The sequence below is a fragment of the Elaeis guineensis genome, chromosome 14, assembly GCF_000442705.2.
Source record: "Elaeis guineensis isolate ETL-2024a chromosome 14, EG11, whole genome shotgun sequence".
Taxonomy (NCBI): domain Eukaryota; kingdom Viridiplantae; phylum Streptophyta; class Magnoliopsida; order Arecales; family Arecaceae; genus Elaeis; species Elaeis guineensis.
In genome coordinates, this window is record NC_026006.2 from 6606596 (window position 1) to 6626382 (window position 19787).

Below are 19787 nucleotides of genomic sequence, written 5' to 3' on the forward strand. Positions count from 1 at the left end.
TTAAGGGGTTAAGACACTCAATAGCAGTACAATATTTAAAAAAAATAATCAATAAATGAAGGACGGAAGTAACAATATATTTGTCCATATGAATATTAATGATTTGGAGATAAAAGTAGGAGCAATTTAGAAAAAGTTCAGAAAAGATTTAGTATTCTTAGTTTAACTTTCATATTGATTAGTATTAATACTCCAATGACATACGTCACTCACGCTCTACTAAACATCAATGGTTCTTTTTAAAATTGCTTGATGAAATTCGAAATTCTAGGTTAAACGGTACTTAATTCTAGATCCTTTCTTTACTCTAGGACGAGCAAAGTTCAAGTTGGAGGATATGAACAGTGTATCAAATGTAATATAAAAAATATTAAAATTTTTGATATTTAAAGTCATATTATTTTATATTCGATACTTTTTATATATTTTTTTAAAAATAATTATTTATAAAGGATTAATCATAAATCAACAACCAACGGTCATTCAACACGTATAGATGAAGTTGATATCCAAATTTAGGCTTGTGAGATGCACGACATACAATAACTCATTGGCACCTGATTGAGATTCCATGAATAAAAGAAAATAAAAAAAGAAAGAGAGAGAGGGGTTGTAATGAGGAGGGACCATAGGCTTTTTATGTTTGAATTTTTGAGACTGAGAGGAGAAGCCTGGGTGCGTGGGATTTGGTGCGTGAGATTTGAATGGCCTGGGTCCTCACAACAAGCAAGTGGAAGTGGGTCTTCACAGCGCACGAGTACGCAACAGTGGAGCTGGCATGTTTTGGTTCAAGTGCCGCGGGTCCATGGGAGCTCAAGCAGAAACAAAGCACAGTGTGGATTTGGTGCGAGTGTAGCGTGGGTCCAGGAGGTTTAAACGCACCTAGGTGCATGGGGTCATGTGGGCGCGATCCTGGTGGTGCATGGGCAGCGCGGTTCACAACCTGGGCAAATGAAGAAATAACGCGGTGCAGCTTACAGAGGGTTCGAGCGAGGCTGGTTCGGTCCAAGTTGAGACCAGAGAGTTTACATACGCTGGGCGAGGCGCTGAGACATGGACGCACAGACACGCAATGCGATGAACGGAAGGTAGCTATATAATTTTAAATCCTAAAAAAAAAAAAAAGGATTCCATTAGAGAATCAAAGACTTGATACGTCTCATACCTGGGGAGGTCATGAAATCTATTTAAGGGACCTTAAGGAGAATAGAAAAAGCATCCAAAAATAGGAGAGACATAGAAAGAGGATAGCAAGCATAGTTTTAGGTTGTGGAGAAGATTTCTAAGAAGGAGGTGTCTAGAAGCTGAGCTTTGGTTATGTGCCATCTCTATGCCTGCACCATCTCGAAGATCAGATCTAAAGGAGAAGAAGAGGAAGCCCAGTTCACTCAATGAAGTATGAAGGAAAAAGTAGAGATCGTCAACCATCTTTCCGACGAGACTGCGTCAATCGATTTCGGAGTCTTTGTTACAGTTTTATTTTATTTTATTGTTGTTTTTAAATTTTTTATACTTGAATTTCAATTTTAATTAATGAAAAAATTATTTTCTTGCACTTTAAATTCCTGTCTTTTATTTTTTTTGTAAGTAAATACTAGGATCTAGTTAGTAAATCTTAGTATCAATTTATTTTATACTCTTTAAATTTCTGTTATTTATTTTTATTGCAAGTAGAAGCTAAGATCTAAATAGTAGATCTTAGTACCTGATTAATTTTTCGTACTTTTAATTTTTGTTTTCCGACTTAAATTACTTTCTTCAAAAATTTATTTTTTTTATAAAATCAAAGATTTCAAATCAAAGTACTACCTTCTTTGTAGATTCGATCCGACTCGCTACTCTCTATATATTTTTAATTTTTATTGAAGTCAAAATTAATTTGATAATCATGGTGTTCTAACGACAATATCGCTGCCTTATCACTTAGCATTTAGTTAGGTCATTTTCTTATCATGCTCAATTAATGCTTTGGGGGTGTATGTGTCATCTATTATAATCTTCTATAACTTATAATCATATGGTTGTATGAAGATTTTTATCCTAGTTTTTCAATAGGTATAATTAGAACTATTAAAAAATGAGTGCCTATCTATAAAATATCCTTCATTAAGTAAGAAGTCTATTTGAGTTACCATAGTCTTTAGCTCTAGACCGCTAGGTCAATAACTAATAACGGAGCATTTATTTTGATACCACTTGTTGTCCAGAAAGATAGCAATCAAAGAGGAGGGTGAATAGGGTTTTTATAAAATCTAAACCAAATTTGTGATCTAAATAAGTATGTGCAATTAATTGAGCAGCTTAAGTGTTGGTAAGGTAGATGCAATTCAGTAGTGAAAATAGGATATAAAAATTACTATTCAAGAATTATAACTATGCAAAGCAAATATTGAATGTAAGAAAGATAAACGAGAAAAAGCACAATATCAATATATAAGAATTTTATAGTGGTTCGGTGTAACCCGCACCTATGTCTACTCTCTAAGCTTTTCTTGAAATTTTCATTATAATCAGTCGGATTACAATGCGTTTGTTTTTCTAGACTCACAAATAAATCCAGATGATTTTTCGGGATCACCAACTATAACCTTACACCAATAGTTTTTCGGACTCACTATCAACCAGTTAGTTTTTTGAGATCACCAACTACAACCTACAATGTCCAATTCCGGACTTGGACGGACCTTAATCCCAAGTTTTTTTTTCTAAAGAAACTTGTAAAGAAAATAAAATACAAGAATGAAAGTTTTAGCTCAAAATAAAAAAATTAGAATTTAAACTCTTCAAAGTTCGAAGAAGAAGCTGATGATTTGCTCTATTAAAGCTTGACTTCTCTGCAATTTGTGCTTGAGAGGATGTGGAAGATGTTGAAAAAGATTGCTTTTGAAGACTTGCTAAAATTTATGCATAACTTTCCTCTCTTTTCTCTTTTGTTTTGGATATTCAATATTCCTCACAGAAATCAAAGATTCACTCTTTAAATTCCTTAATCTTATTTTTCAAATGATTCTCTAGCTTTTTATAATCTTGAAAGTAGTTGAAAAATGAGTTTTGACTGTTGGAGCCCTTAAAATAGCCGTTAGAAATAAAAACTAGCTATTAGAGAAGTACAAAAAAACTAGCCATTATTCTTGTCCTGTGTTAGGAGTCGACTTATTTTCACTTCGAGTCAACTCATTTTTTACTATGAATCAGCCCGTCTATCTCATGAGTCAGCTCGTGGACTGCACTCAAAAATTTTACTTTCTACTTTTTTGAGAGAGTTGACTCCTATTGTTCATGAGTCGACTCGAACTCTATGCCATTTGATATCAACATGCTCGAGTTGACTCAAAACCTTTTAATTTTATTCTTTTCATGTTTTTACCTTTTAAACTTGAATTTTTCAATCCTAGTACTTTCAAATGATATTTTCTTCTTTCAAATTCATTTTTTTCATAACGAGCCATCCAAACTGGTGAGAACTTGTTCTTTTAAGTCTTATGGCTTGGCATCTTGAGAGGATTTCTTCCATAGATGATTTATTCATTGTAAGCATCTGAAAAATCTTACATCTATCATTGAAATACATGATTGGTACTATAATTATTCAAAATTTTGGAATCATCAAAATCAATTATAGGATCAACAACACTGTAGACTAAAGACTCATCTATCCCAAAGGAAATGATCCATGTATTGATCTATCCGGATCGATCACCGTCCCTATGATGATACTACGATCGGAAGTAATTTAAAAATTAATTATACATGCATCTAATTCTCAACTCTTTGAGAATATGTATCGTAAGCATTAATTTTTTGGATGATTCAAGGACACAACACACTGAATGAAAAATAAAATTATTCTTTTCATTGATTAAATCAATATTTTAAGTACAAATTTTATGCCCTAGAAAAATATAATGAGTGTGCACCATATTGGCTTCTAGGATATACTTCTAACACTTAGGATGTAAAAAGGGTTAGAAAGGGAGAGGATGTCAGGGAGAAAGGGTTTCAATTGATTCATTACATGTAAAATCAATTACATCATGTTTATATATATAATTGGTCTACTTGACTCAAACCAAAAACTCTCAATGGCTAAACCATATGTGATTGCACTCATCCAAGCCTATGTACACCCATGTCTTATGTGCTTTCATCCTTCTTGGATCCAAACCTAGTCCAAAAGTGGATTAGACCCTCAAGACCCATGTCTCCTAGGCCTCAAGACCATAGAGAGCTAACTGCCTCCACCCTAGGGCCCAAAACAGTCCTAATACCTCCATGAATGCTTCATGGACTTCAAACCATGGCCTTTCTCTTGACCATCTGAGGCTTGAGAGCATCACACCTGAGCCTATAGGAGGGGGGAGAGAGAGGAATCTCCCCAAAACTTTGAAGGGGAGCGGAGGCCAGCAACAAAGACTGAGTAAGAGAACAAGAGAGGAGGGAAGGAGCGAGAGTATCTAGAGGGTTCTGAAGGGGGATGGAGGCCTGAGGTTTTCAAAGGGGCCTCTAGCTTTGAACCTTTTTTTGCCTCTTATTTATTTATTTATTTATTTAGAGAGCATTTCAAGGGCACAATGCATCGAGGGTTTTGATTTAAGGACGGAGGGTTTTGATACTTTCAAAGCAAAGGGACTTGTACTGGCAGGCTAGGGCACTGGGCTTTATATGTAACCCGTTTGAAGCCTTTGAATCATGCGGATAACCAGATGGTCCAAAACGATATACCTCAAACTGGCTGGTTCAGCACTGTTCATCAATCTTTGGTCAGAACCGTATTCCAATACACCAGTTTATATATCCTAGCTTATCCAGCACAAATTTGGACAGGGCATGTCATTGTAGGAACGAATTTTTTTTGTTGCTTATGTGGTTTAACCTCATGCAAACATGTGGTGACCTTGGATTTTGTCAGATTATATGTGAAACACAAACTTTCTGGTATGGTTGGTCGGCTTCTGAAAAACCTGAAGAAAAAGTAGAATTGAGAACTTTTTGATGATTCTCCTTCCATGGTTGAAGTTATCCGAGTGGTACAAACATTAAGGAAAATGATGCAACAAGTTTAACCAAAATTTCAGAATGCGATCATGAATTATTTAGCTCGGTGACACAAATTACTATGCTATGGTTGAATTTTTGTTAGCCCTGTATCCCCCGCATATAACATGGAAGGCTTCTGAAAATCTGCTCTATGCCTATACACCTATCTATGAATTCACAGAGCTCAGAAGTTTCATACACTTCAAAGTCATACACTGAACAGTTTTCTTTATAATGAATAGTTAAATTACTTTAAACTGGTAGTATAAATGTACTGGAATCAAATAGTGATACAAGAGTACCATCTGTTCTGCTGTATGTTTGTTAGGAAAGTAGGGTAGTAGGCAACGTGGAAAAACCAAAGACTATTATTAGCAAACAAGGCTTTAGCTTGGTGGTTGTACCCGTCTTTCAATGGGAAGAGAATTTATGTTTGAAGCTTGGGAGGTGTTTTTCCAAATATGTGACACGGAAAATTGTTCCATGATTTTTGCACAGAAGAAAAAAAAAATCAGAGAATTCCCGCTATTATTCTCAACACAAAGAACAAAGATGCATGAGGGTGTCAACTATTGCTGTTTTTGTGCTTGGCATGGCTTCCAGGGCACCATTGGAGTAAGTGTTGCTTGTAACCATTGAAGTAGTTCACTAAAACTGAGACCTCTCATGACAAATGGTGTGGGTGGGAAGCCGGGATAGCTGGGGTACAATTCTTGCGTCAGGTGCTTGTCCAAGTCCTTTCTATTCTTTGTTTGACGGAATAAATAGGGAGTGGCGAACCATTTCTATTCAGATGGGATCTCCAAAAAACAAAACTTAAGACAGGTTTGTAAGAGGAGCAACACCTACAATGATTGGAGCAGGCTTATGATATTGGTAATAGGCTTGCAAGAACCATCCTTCCATCTTTTACAACCCAGCCAACCTATATATGCTTGAGGGATGTTTGGGAGAGACTTGTTGGGTATAAAATATCCCCAGCCGAAGTTCATAAAAGGCCGACCCTTCCAGGACTCTTCCGGCTTCCGATCTTGTGTGGCGTCTTTCTGAACTCCCCCGACCGTCCGAGCTTCCATAATATCATCCGGACTTCTCCGATAATGAGTTTCTCCATTCATCTACCGGACTGCTCCAAACGCTTTCTGAGCTTCACTGTCAGTCGATTTTCTACAATGATCGACTATTCTCCGAATCTCTTTCAGACTTCTTTCGGCCACGAACGACTATACTCCGAACTTCTTCCGGACTTCGTTAATGTCCGAGCTTCTCCAACAGCAGGACTTCTACAGTAATCAAACTCCATTCAAGTTTCTACGGTGGTCGATCGCTTTTCGGATTTCATCTGAGCTCCTACGAGAGTCGGATCCCAGCCGAACTTCTACGGCGGATGGATTCCAAATGAATTCCTACAATGGACGGGCTCTACCAGCCGGACTTCTACTCCGAACTTCCATTGCAAGTGGACTTCATCCGAGCTCCTACAAGAGCCGGACTCCATCCAAACTTCTACAGTGGATAGATCACAGACGAACTTCTACAACGGACAGGCTCCACCAGCCGGATCTCTACTCCAAGCTTCTACAATAAGAAATCTCTATCTGAGCTTCCATGGCAACCGGTCTTCATCCGAGCTTCTACAATAAGCGGCCTCCTTTCGGACTCCTATAAGAGTCGAACTCCATCCGAACTTCTACAACAGAATTGAATCCTGGATTCCTCCAACGTTCGACCTTCCCCAGTGTCCTCGAAACTCCTCCAGCGGACGAACCTCCACGGCGCCATTCGAACTCCACTGTCGGTCGACCCTTTGTCGGATCCCTCATGAAATCGGACCTCTCCGACGGACAATCCTCAGACGAGCTTCTACATCAGGTAAATTTCAGATGGACTCCTCTAGCAATCGAACTCTTACCGGATTTCTCTAATAGAAAGTCCCCGTCCGAGCTTCTACAGCAGATGACTTCCGTATGCAACATCAGCACCCAAGGCACCCGACAACAGTGGACTCGTCAGCAATCTCAGAAACATCCAAACTCCTCTTAGATTGCAGAGACAGAGAGCCATTCCACTCCATCAAACGTCCCAATCGAGCTTCAGCCGTCAGGCCCAAACTCTCTGGTAAGTCACGACAATGGCCACTACCCCACTCCACTCTCTGTAACAGATTCCACGTGGCCCCACTATTCTCTGGCAAGTTGCGACAATGGATACCACTCCACTCTCCATAACAAACTCCACGTGGCTCTGAACGGCCCACTGACGCCACTACTCTCCTTAGCAAACTCTGTGTGGCCCCGAACGGCCCACTACTAGGTGGTTACAGACGTCGCTGTCAATCAGTTACGCTCTCTGTCTATAAATAGGGACCCCCAGATACGTTCTTCTCTAAGCTCTAAACTCTATCTCGAACCTCTGCTAAAATCTCATTCGAGTGCTCCATTTCTGTTGAGGCAGAGTACTGACTTAAGCGTCGGAGGGTCTTGCTGGAGCACCCCTAACTCTGGTTTAGACTTTCCTTACAAGTCTTGGCGGCGGACGCGATCCCCTCGACTCCAGCTTCTCTGACGTCGGCGGAATTCTGTACCAACAGAATTGGCGCTAGAGGAAGGGTGCTGTGTCTTTGCGGTACCCTTGTTCTTAAAGGAGTACTCAACGAGATTGTCTTCGGTCATCTTCTTCGACATTTTCTCCTTCTTCTCCTGCCAGATCTCCACCTGATGCCTCCCTGAAAGGCATCCACCAGGCGATCCACGGCCTTCGCAGTCAGACCTCAGCGAGACCCGCAAGCTCCGGCCTCATCTCCAATTTTTTAGGCTTCTCTTCTGGCAACGGCAGTCAGCATGGAGTAGTTCAACTTGTTGGTTCAGTAGGTCAGGGGCCTCACCGAAACAGTGCAGGCCATGCAGCAGCAGTCGTAACAGCAGCAGGCATCAGTGCGGCTGGAAAGAGCATCGTCAGAGTTTCAGAATCTAGTGATCGAACGGGCCACTTGGGCCAGTCGCCCTGTCTTCCCTGGAAAGGGGAAGCAGAAGGCGGAGAACCCTCCATCCGATCATGATTCCACCCCTGGAGGGTCCCTACCTTCGTTCCACTAGAAGATCCTTGAGACTCGCAGTCGAGAGGACCTCCTGGATCAAAGATTCTAGGAGATGAACCGACGGATCGAAGAGCTCCGTCATGCTCTCACTGCTTACGGTGAGGACATTTATACTGACTCTCCTTTCTCTCAAATGATTATGCAGGAACTAATCTCGCCAAACTTCAAGCTCCCTTAGTTCGAGAGCTACGACGGGACCTCGAATCCGATTGACCACTTGGAGGCCTTCCGGACAATGATGCTGCTCCATGACACGTCAAATGCCATCCTGTGCCGAGCTTTCCCATCCACCTTGAAGGGAGCAGTAAGAAATTGGTACTCGGCACTGAAGTCGGGTACTATCTTCTCCTTTGATCAGATGAGACATCTGTTTGTTGCTCATTTCATCAGCAGCCGGCGTCTCCGGAGAGGTTCGGAGTCCCTCATTAACATCAAGCAGAAGGAAGGAGAATCCATCCAAACTTACGTCAACCGTTTTAATGCCGCCGTGTTGGAGGTCCAAAATTTGGACCAGTCAGTTGCAATGGCCGTCCTGAAGGGCAGTCTTCAAAAGAACGATCTTCTATTTTCCCTAGAAAAAAAGTATCCCAGGGACTTCACTGATTTGCTGGCTCGGGCCGAAGGATATGCCCGAGTAGAGGAAGCCTTCAAGATGAAGGACGAGGAGGCCACGAAGGAGCGGTAGGCGGGTGACTCCAACAAGCCCGCAGCTAAAAAAGGGTTGAGTGAAGCTCGGCCACGTTCTCAAACTCCCTCCAGACACAAGTGTGCCCAGACTCCTCCCCGGGCTCATAGGCAGAGAAACCCGGATTGCAGAGTTCGGTGGGGCTCTCCTCCAGGAAGATTCCACAGCTACGTCCCTCTCAATGCATTAAAAATCAAAGTGCTGATGGAGGTCAGGGAGCAGCTCCCAAGGTCGGAAAGGATGCGCACACACCCCGAGAAGCGCAACCCTAACAAGTTCTACCTCTATCATTGTGACCACGGCCACGACACGGAGGAGTGTATTCAGCTCCGAGATGAGATCGAGGAGCTCATCAGATGAGGTCGGCTCGACAGATTCATTCGACGCCAATCTGAAGGTAGAAAAGATCGGCCGAGGGCCCTACCACAATCGGAGCCGCCAAGGAGGGAGGAACAGTCTGAAGATCGGCCTCCAATCGGGATCATCAACACCATCTCTGGAGGACCCCGACGGGGAGCAGACCTTCCATGGCTACGGGATTCGAAAAATCTATGAATGTATCACCAATAACTTTGCCTTAAATAAAAGTTTCTTTCATATTTGCATATCTTTTCTTTTGGCATGAGCTTGTAACGACAGGGAGTAGCTCCTTCAGACAATTGAAACTAGGTGTGTCAGGAACAAGAGGAGGATCTCATCCCGACACAAATGAAGCCCGATTATTTAGAGATAGGATGGGAGGAGAGGCCCTTGCAACGGCCCTTATGTGCCCCCACAGCCATGTTAGGAACAAGAGAAGAACTTCGTCGTAACATGAGCAAAGTCGAAGGCCTGATTATTTAAAGATCGGATGGGGAGAGAGGTCCTTGCAACGGCCCTTATGCGCCCCCACAGCCATGTTAGGAACAGGAGGAGAACCTCATTCTAACTTGAGCAAAATCGAAAGTCTGATTATTTAAAGATCGAATGGGGGGAGAGGCCCTTGCAACGGCCCTTATGTGTCCCCACAGCCATGTTAGGAACAGGAGGAGAACCTCATCCTAACATGAGCAAAATCAAAGACCCGATTATTTAAAGATCGGATGGGGGGAGAGGCCCTTGTAACGGTCTTTATGTGCCCCCACAGCTATGTTAGGAACAGGAAGAGAACCTCATCCTAACATGAGCAAAGTCGAAGGTCCGATTATTTAAAGACCGGATGGGGGGAGAGGCCCTTGCAATGGTCCTTATACGTCCCCACAGCCCTATTAGGAACAGGAGGAGAACCTCATCCTAATATGAGCAAGGTCGAAGGTCCGATTATTTAGAGATCGAAAGGGGGGAGAGGCCCTTGCAACGGTCCTTACGTGCCCCCACAGTCCTGTTAGGAACAGAAGAAAAATCTCATCCTAATATGAGCTGAAACTAACTGTGTCAGGAACAGAAGGAAAACCTCATCCTGACACAAACGAAGACCTGATCGTTCAAGATCGGATGAGGGGAAAAGCATCCTCAACAGCTCCTCTACACCCCTACAACCCCATTAAGAGCAGAGGAAAAATCCTCACTCGAACACAAAAAAAAGGAGGGGAGAGAAAAAGGGAAAGCGACGAGCCACGTCAGTGATAAGGGAAAAACAAACTATATCAAAGACACAAGGAACCTCGTCTCAATAAGGAAGGAGACTCTTGTCAAAAACCCTCAATCTCTAAGAGGGAACCCAACACTGACAGGAGAAAATCGACTTCCTCAAGGTAACGAGAAGTTCGAACCTCCAAGCTCAAGCACCGGGAGGAAGCGTCAAACTCGAGTGGCCTCGAAAAGATCTTCGGTCATGAACAAAAAGGACAAATCAATACGGCGACAACCAGGAACCTTCAAACAATGTCGACATCGAACAAGACAAAAAGACGAAAGAAGTTCGGTAAACAACAACTCAAAGCAAGAATAAACAAGGTAATGAAAAATTATCTTTTCATTTCATTAGTAAAGTGTGCATTACAAAGCCTTTATGTGGAAAAAATTCAGTGTAAGGGTAAAATGATAATTTTAAAACTTTTTCAAAATTACTATTTTACAGTAAAAAAATATTAATTAATCTAATTAATTAACATAAATTTATCCTGCACTAGGATCTAAATATGATATATAGCATGCATTCATTTAAATTTAAAATTCAAATTCGAACAGTAAACACTTTACTGTAATGTGTTCAGAACACAATACCTTTGTGCGGGTAGTAGATCATCGCAATCTGATCACCGTCGGGAGAGTCTGATCATCGCAATGGAGCCACACAGTGTGTCTGGCCTCTGTGGATTGTCCACACGAAGCTTTCGGTCTGATCGACTCCTCACGAGTGCTAGCTCATTGTAGAGCCCTTTTAACGGTGGATGCTGATCGAACTCCTTCGATCGATGTTTGTCTATTCTTTGGATGCTCCGGATCATCAACAGATGTACTTGAGAGGATGTTGAAGATCTCTCTGAGATTTTGTGGGCTCACGACACTCGTAGCTCACTTTCTCACTTTCCGAACCCCAGGTTAAAACTCTAGGGATTTCACCAAAAATCTTGCACCCACTTTTCTTTCTTTTCTTTCTTTTTTTCTTGGAAGGATATGGACTTCCTTCTCACGCACAAGATGTCTCACGCCCTAAAATTTTTCTCCAAAAATCTTCTTCTTGCACGTCCCACTCTTCTCCTCCTTTTATAACAACGTCAAACATCTTATCCAAAAGAAAGGATAAAGATGAGTAATTGCACATTTGAATTCAAATCAAATTTTGAATTCAAATGGACACCAACTCATCCCTTATCCACTAAAGGCGTGAGGCGTGGCTTAAATTGTGCATGGAGTGATTTTATGAGAAATTTTTTCTTATGTAATAAATAGGGTGTAAAAAAAGGGATAAGGTGAAAAGATTGATTGCCCATTCAAATTCAAACTTTATTTTGAATTTGAATGGCCAACCAATCATCCTTATCCATCCATTTGGCACATTAAAGTGGGGTATGGAGAGGGCTTGGCATGAGAAAAAAATTCATGAGAAGTTCCTTCTCATGAATCCAAATGGGTGCAATGGAGTGAGGTGGCGCATGAAGATTGGGTCAAGGTGGTTTAATTATTTAAACCAACCTAATTGAACCAAATAAGTTAGGTCCAATTAAACTAATTTAAATTAAACTTAATTAAGCTTAATTAGGATCAATAAAATCCTAATCAAATTAGGAATTGACTAAGCCCAACCCCTGATCAAATCAGAGACCAAACCATCTCGACGATTAGGTCAACTCTTAACCTAATCGGGTCAAACCCAACTGAATACAATTCAATTGTACTTGATCCAAAAATAATTACTCAATCAAATTGGGTTAATTAGCGATCAAATCACTAATTAAACCTCTCATAAATACTAAATCCAAATCCGATGGGTAATCGGGCATCAGAATTCATCGATATGTAACCCTGATCGAAAAATCCCAACCAGTGGGACTCTTGACCCCGGTACCCATAATGCGTGGAACTCATGATCAGAGAATCCTGATTCTCGATCACTGAGTCCCAAACATGTAGGATTCTACATCAGTCATCAGATCAGATAAGAACCTCTAATGTGTGTGACCCCGTAGGTTCGAACCTAAGCCAGTAACACAGGAACCAATTTTTGTACTAATCGAAGTGACCATCTAGCAATGGTACCCGACGATCGGATAGATCGAATGGTCACAATCGCAACACTCAGAACCTACGTGAATATGGTTACTGTATAATTCATCCTTTTGACCTCTGTGTTTAGGATGACTCAGGGTTAAACTGTCAACCCTGATCAGATCATCCGAATCGTGCTCAACTCAAACAGTCCTATGACTTCTCACAAGGACTACCCTGGCCAAGGTTTTGCTAAATTGAAACACGACTGTACACAGCTCCTAAACTGGAGTGGTCAATCCCATCTTGACACACGCACCGACAAGTCAAGTACTTGACTACACCCAGCAGCCTTCCATCATTGAATTAAAAATTCAGGTAGTCCAGTGCCTAAGTCGTGGGCGGAGCCCGGCTCCCGTAGGAGTCCCCTGCAATTAAAGTCAGGTGCGAAGTCTGGCTCCCGTAGGAGTTCGGATGGAGCTTACCGGCAGTTGAAGTTGGCGACGGAGCCCGGCTCCCGTAGGAGTCCGGGCGGAGTCCTCCTTGCGATTGAAGTTGTGGGCGGAGCCCGGCTCCCGTAGGATTCCGGGCGGAGTCCTTTCGGAGTTAATCCTGCTGAGAACTTCGGCTGTGGATATTTTATACCCAACACCAGTCTCCCTACTTTCGAGTTTGAATTTCGAATGAAGAAAGTACAGAAAGATTGGCATAGCCAAAGTTGCCCCCTCGAATCCTGCGCACGGCCGCCCCCAGATATTTTGGCATTAAATATGCGCGTGCTGGAGTCTTTTCGAATCGGGGCGATACGAAGGGACCCTTCAAAATTTCTGTCGGTACACTGGCCCAGGTATGATGCCATAATGGATCTGCCAATCCGTTAGCCGCTTTTAGCTGCCCACCGGGGGGAGTGGGACACGTGTCGGGCGCGGGCTGGCCTGGGGGGATTCGCGATCATTATGACGCCGGATCCCAGGGTCTATTTAAACCCGTCCTTCCACCTTTAGGGGCCCTATTCCGTTCCAGAGTTCTATCAGTGTCTGCCTTCCCTTCGAGAGCCCTGTTTCAGTTGGTATCTTCTCGAGCCGTAGGCGCGCTTCAAATCATCCCTGTCTTCGTCCTTCTGGTCCCTCAGAGCGATCTAGGTTAGTTTTAGCACCTTCATCTTTCTTCCCGCCGCTTAGGGACCTCTTCTTTGCCATTATTTTTTGTATTCCTCCGAGTTAGTTTCCTGTGACCTCTCGCCCCTCATCCTGTCCATCTTCTTCGGGATCTTCAGAGCCCTCATTCGAAGCTACTCGAAATATCATCCGGCTCTTCTGCTCCCTACAGTTTTGGGAGTTCTTCCACCTCAAACCCCCAGGTCCCTTGCTCTGTAGGCGAACCTGCGTCTGGGGCTGGGCTCCGCCCGATTTTTGCACCGGATGCCATTCCATGTTCTCTGACTCCGGAGGAACTCCTTCTGATAAGGGTTCAGTATGGAGTTCCTCCAGAGTATGACCTGGAGCTGCCTAGCCCTTCTGACCGGGCTAGCACTCCACCCGATCATTTTTGCCTGTATCAGGAGGCATTCCGTGCCGGACTCCGGCTTCCGCTTCCATCCTTTGTTGTCGCCCTCTTCCGCTTCTTAGACATCTCCTTGGCTTCTGTGGCCCTGAATTCTTTTAGGTTTTTGATAGGATTTCTCTCTCTTTGTCATGTAGTCGAGGTCCAACCGTCCCTCTCCTTGTTTAGGCACTTCTATACTTTCAAGCGCCATCCTTCGGCGAAGGACTGGTGGTACTTCTCCCCCCAGTTTGGCAAGAAGGGGTTGCTGAAAGGTGCCCCTTCTTCAATCCACAATTGGAAGGAGAAATACCTCTTCGTCCACTGCCCGACCCTGAGGCTGGGCCTGCCCCCTTGGGGCTCTCTGAGGGATTCTGTCCGTCGGGCCCCCAGCCTGGGGGAGGATGACCTCCAGGCTGCCCGGAAGCTTCTTGCCTATTCCGCTCCTTCCCTTCCCAATCTTTTGAGGGAGCAATTTCTGTTCAACATTGGCCTGAGCCCCCAGGATCCTGCGAGTATTTCATCTTTTCCTTTATCTTCTTTTTTTCATGCCTTTCTTCTTTTTCTTTCTCTTTTTTACCTCTTCTTCCTTCTCTCTCTTTTTCTCCTCTCTTTCTTCTTTTCTTCTCTTTCTCTCTTCTTTTTTTTTTTTTTTGATTTCTGACTCTTGATTGATTGGTTTGCTTCTTTTTCTTCTCCTTTTTTTTTTTTTTTTTTAAGGAATGGACGTCGAAGCAGCACGGATGCTTGCCAGAGGCCTCAGGGCCCATAAAAGGAAGGGTGTCACGACCTCCGAATCGGCGAAGAGGGCCAGGGCAGAGGAGTCGAGCTTGGTCGTACCCGCCCAGGCGGCTCCAATGATTGACATTTTCTCGGATGCCGAGGCAACGGCTCCCCGAGCCTCCTCGAGGAGTCCGCCGACTGGGGCCCCTATTTCGGGGGTCCGCTCAACGGAGGCGCCCGCAGCCGAGAGGGGGAAGAGAAGGAAGTCGGTGGCCCGCAGGGTGAGTAGCCGTCGAACTGTTGCTGATGAGTCTCTCTGCTCCGAAGAGGGGCCAGAGAATCCCTTCAATGACAGGGACCTGATCAGGCGGTTGATCGACGGCTGCATTCTGCCCGACGTCGTCGAGAGGATCGACCGTGCCGATCCTGAGCAGCGGGCCTGGGACTCTTTGGGGTCCTTCCTTGAGGTAAGCGAATCTTCATTTACCTGGCTATTCGGCCTTTGTTCTGATCCCCTAGCCGCCTTTACAGATTGGGCACCAGCTCCTCATCAATATCGAGGTGGTGAACCGTGCGAGGAGGGATATCCTCCAGGTGGAGGAGTACTGCCGGGCTGACGTTGCTTGCCTCCAAGCAAAGATGGCCGAAGTAGTCACCCTTCAAGAGGCCCTGGAAAGAGAGAAATAAGCCTGGGAGGAGGAGAGGCAGACCTTGGAGGAGTCGGCGAGAAAGGCAGAGGCCGAGGTCGCCAACTTGGCTGAGCAGATTCCGATCCTGGTCTCGGAGGTCAGAGTCCTTGCGGTGGAGGAATTCAAGGCCTCCGCGGAAATGAGGGACCTGAATATCCAATTCGGTCAGGAGGCGTTCATCAAGGGGTTCGAGCTCTGCCAAGAGAAGGTGGCCAAAAAATTTTCGGAGCTCGACCTCAGCTTCCCAGGCGAGGAGTCCAAAGATGAGGCCGGTCCCTCGCCAGCCGCCACTGCTATCGCAGCCTCCTTGTCGGGGACGCCGAGTTCTCCAACCCCCGTCTCTGAGGTCTGAGACCTCCGACCTTGTACTTTTATTTCATCACAATTTTTCTTTTCTTTTTTGTCTTCAAGAATCATCCAATCAATAAAGTTGAATTTCTTGTCGTGGATGGCTTCTTCTCCCTCCCCTTCTTTTCTCTGCTTTTCTTCCTGCGACGAGTCGTGCTTTGATGCTTTTGCCTTCCGATGATAGTGTCCTGCAGAAGCACTTCCCCTGCCCCTGGGGGTCCCGCTGAAGTCGACGATCCAGCGGCTGAAGAAGGAAGTCCTTCACTTGATAAAGAAGTCAAAGAAGATGGAAGGCGAGCTTCGCAGATTGAGAGAAGATCATTCTGAAGCCACCGCGGAGGCCACCCACTTTCGAAATCTCCACGTGAAGGGGATCATGGAGTATAGCCGAAGGAAGGCGGATTTCGCGAAGGAGCTCGCGGAATGCAAGAAGAGCGCCAGCGATCGAATTGGGCTCAGGCCACCAAGATTAGCGCCCTCAAGGTGGAACTGTAGGCCGCGATGGGGAAGATCGGCCAGCTGGGAGGAAGTTCGTCCCGGCTCTTGGCTCGGGCCGACGGCGACCAGGAGTGGTCGAAGAAGGTCTCCGACCTTCAGCGGCAGCTTCAGGATGCCGAGGTGAGCCACGACGTGCATCGGGCCAGCTGGCGCAGGCAGGTGGAGGAATATAAAGGGAGACTCAGGGCGGCGACCGACGAAGTCGCCCGTCTCCAGAGGCAGCTGGCCAACAGGGCTCAGGTTACTTCCGCTCGGGATTCTGATGAGCTCCAGTCCCTAAGAGGAACCGTTGAAGGGATTTCCGTCGCCCTCGGGGAAAAGACAGTCGAGCTGCAACAACTGAAGATCCAACTGGCATACAAGCAGCGGGCCGTCGCAGACGCGGAGGCGGAATCCGAGGTCTTGAGGAAGAGACATCGAGAGGCGGAGGTCGAGAGCCAGCGACTTCGTCGGACGCTCCAGGATGCGCTGCAGAGAAGGGGGGAGCTAGAAGAAGAAATTGAGAATCTAAGGCAGTCCTGGATGAGGGGTGGGGCAGATAACTCTAGGTCGGAGGGAGCAGAGCCTCCTTAGAGCTCTTTTCGTCCTTCCATCTTTTCATGTATATACTTCCCTTTTTGTTGTTTTGTCCCGCTTTTGTCATTTTGCTTTTCTTTCCTTGGCCTTTCGGGCTTTGTAGTGTGTATTTCAGAAATGGAATGAAAAGGGTGTTTTGTGTTACCTCGTCCGCGCGTTGTATTAAATTATCGTCCGTCAAACTTTTCTTGTCGTTTGACTTGTCTGATGCTGACGTCGTTGGGAGGCGCTCAGTCGTCGATGCGTTAGCTTGCCTTCCTCGTCGTACATGGCCGCAAGCCCGAGCTTGGCGGTTCGGACTCCGCATTACTTCGGGGACGTCGCTATCTTCTTGACCTGTGTCGGGAGTCTTCTTAGAGGCCGAAGTTCTTTAGGTCTTTGGTGCAGTCCGTCCTTCATCTGTTTCCATCGTAGTTCATCACCCTTCCTTTTTAATTTTCCTCCTCTTCTCAGAGTGAGGGCCCTCCCCTCGCTTTTTGCGGGGTTGCATAGGAGCGTGGAGGTGCCGCTGAGGGGCTTTTTCCCTTCATCCGATCTTGTTGGGCAGCCGGATTTCGTCACCATCAGGACGAGATTCTCCTCCCGTTCCCACGGGGGCACGTAAGGGCCATTGCCAGGGCGAGCGGAGTCTTCCTTGCTGCAGAAGTTGTGGGGTGGAGTCCGGCTCTCGCAGGAGTCCGGGTGGAGTCTCCCTTGTTGCAGAAGTCACGGATGGAGCCCGGCTCCCGTAGGAGTCTGGGCCTTCGACCTTGCTCAAGTCAGGGCGAGGTTCTCCTCCCGTTCCCGCCATGGCCGTGGGGGCACGTTAGGGCACTGTAAGGCCTCTCCCCCCATCCGGTCTAAAAGAACCGGGCCTTTGACTTTGCTCATGTCAGGACGAGGTCCTCCTCCTGTTCCTGACATGGCTGTGGGGGCACATTAGGGCGCTGTAAGGCCTCTCCCCCCATCCGATCTAAAAGAACCGGGCCTTTGACTTTGCTCATGTCAGGACGAGGTCCTCCTCCTGTTCCTGACATGACTGTGGGGGCACATTAGGGCACTGTAAGGCCTCTCCCCCCATCCGGTCTAAAAGAATCAGGCCTTTGACTTTGCTCATGTCAGGACGAGGTCCTCCTCCTGTTCTTGACATGGCTGTGGGGGCACATTAGGGCGGTGTAAGGCCTCTCCCCCCATCCGATCTAAAAGAACCGGGCCTTTGACTTTGCTCATGTCAAGACGAGGTCCTCCTCCTGTTCCTGACATGGCTGTGGGGTCACATTAGGGTGCTGTAAGGCCTCTCCCCCCATCCGGTCTAAAAGAACCGGGCCTTTGACTTTGCTCATGTCAGGACGAGGTCCTCTTCCTGTTCCTGACATGGCTGTGGGGGCACATTAGGGCGCTGTAAGGCCTCTCCCCCCATCCGGTCTAAAAGAATCGGGCCTTTGACTTTGCTCATGTCAGGATGAGGTCCTCCTCCTGTTTCTGACATGGCTGTGGGGGCACATTAGGGCGCTGTAAGGCCTCTCCCCCCATCCGGTCTAAAAGAATCGGACCTTTGACTTTGCTCATGTCAGGATGAGGTCCTCCTCCTGTTCCTGACATGGCCGTGGGGGCATATTAGGGCGTTGTAAGGCCTCTCCCCCAATCCAATCTTGAGATAATCGGACTTTCATTTTAGGTATGTTAGGATGAGGTTCTCCCCCCGTTCCTAACATAACTTTGTTTTAGGCGTTTGAAGGGGTTATATCCAGTCGCGACAAATCCATGCCAAATGGGAAGAGTACGTCAAGTAGAAAGAAATTTAGATTCAAGGTGAAATCGTAAGTGATACATTTACAGATTTTTTGAGTTCCATGGTTGTGGGAGGTCTACTCCTCCTTGAGGCCCTCCGGTGATGGAGTCGATGGTCCCGATGGGAGGTCGGTCCCCGTGTTGCTCCTCCCTTCTTGGTGGTTCAGGTTGCGGAAGGGCCCTTGGCCGATCTCCTCTACCCTCAGGCCTGCGTCGGATGAACCTGTCGAGTCGACCTCGTCGGATGAGCTCCTCGATCTCATCCCGGAGCTTGATGCATTCCTCCGTGTCATGGCCGTGGTCGCGGTGGTAGAGACAGAACTTGTTGGGGTTGCACTTCCCGGGATGCGTGCGCATCCTCTCCGGTCTAGGGAGCTGCTCCCTGACCTCCATCAGTACCTGGGCTTTCAAGACGTTGAGGGGGGCGTAGCTGCGGAATCTCTCCGGTGGGGAACCCCGCCAAACCCCACGATCCGGACTTCTCTGCCTGTGCACCCGGGGTGGAGTATGGGCACGCTTGTGCCCAGGAGGGGATCGAGAACGCGGTCGGGCTTCTCTTGACCTTTTTTCGATTGCGGGCTTACTCGAGTCTCTTGCCTGCCGCTCCCTCGCTGTCTCTTCATCCTTCATTTTGAAGGCTTCTTTCGCTCGGGCGTATCCTTCAGCCCGAGCCAACAAATCAGCAAAATCCCTGGGGTACTTCTTCAGGGAGAACAAAAGGTCATTCTTCTGAAGGCCACCCTTCAGAGCGGCCATTGCGACTGATTGGTCCAAGTTCCGGACCTCCAGTGCCGTGACGTTGAAATAGTTGATGTAGGCCCGAATGGACTCCCCTTCCCTCTGCTTGATATTGATGAGGGACTCCGAACCCTTTCGGGGGCGCCGGCTGCTGACAAAATGGGCCACAAATTGGTGGCTCATTTGATCGAAGGAAAAGATGGTACCCAATTTCAAAGCCGAGTATCAGTTCCTCACCGCTCCCTTCAAGGTGGATGGGAAGGCCCGGTATAGAATGGCGTCGGGAGCGCCGTGAAGCAGCATCATCATCCGGAAGGCCTCCAGATGATCAACCGGGTCCGAAGTCCCGTCGTAGCTTTCGAACTGGGGGAGCTTGAAGTTTGGCGGGATCGATTCCTGCATGATCATTTGATAGAAGGGAGGGTCAGTACAAATATCCTCACCATAAGCGGGG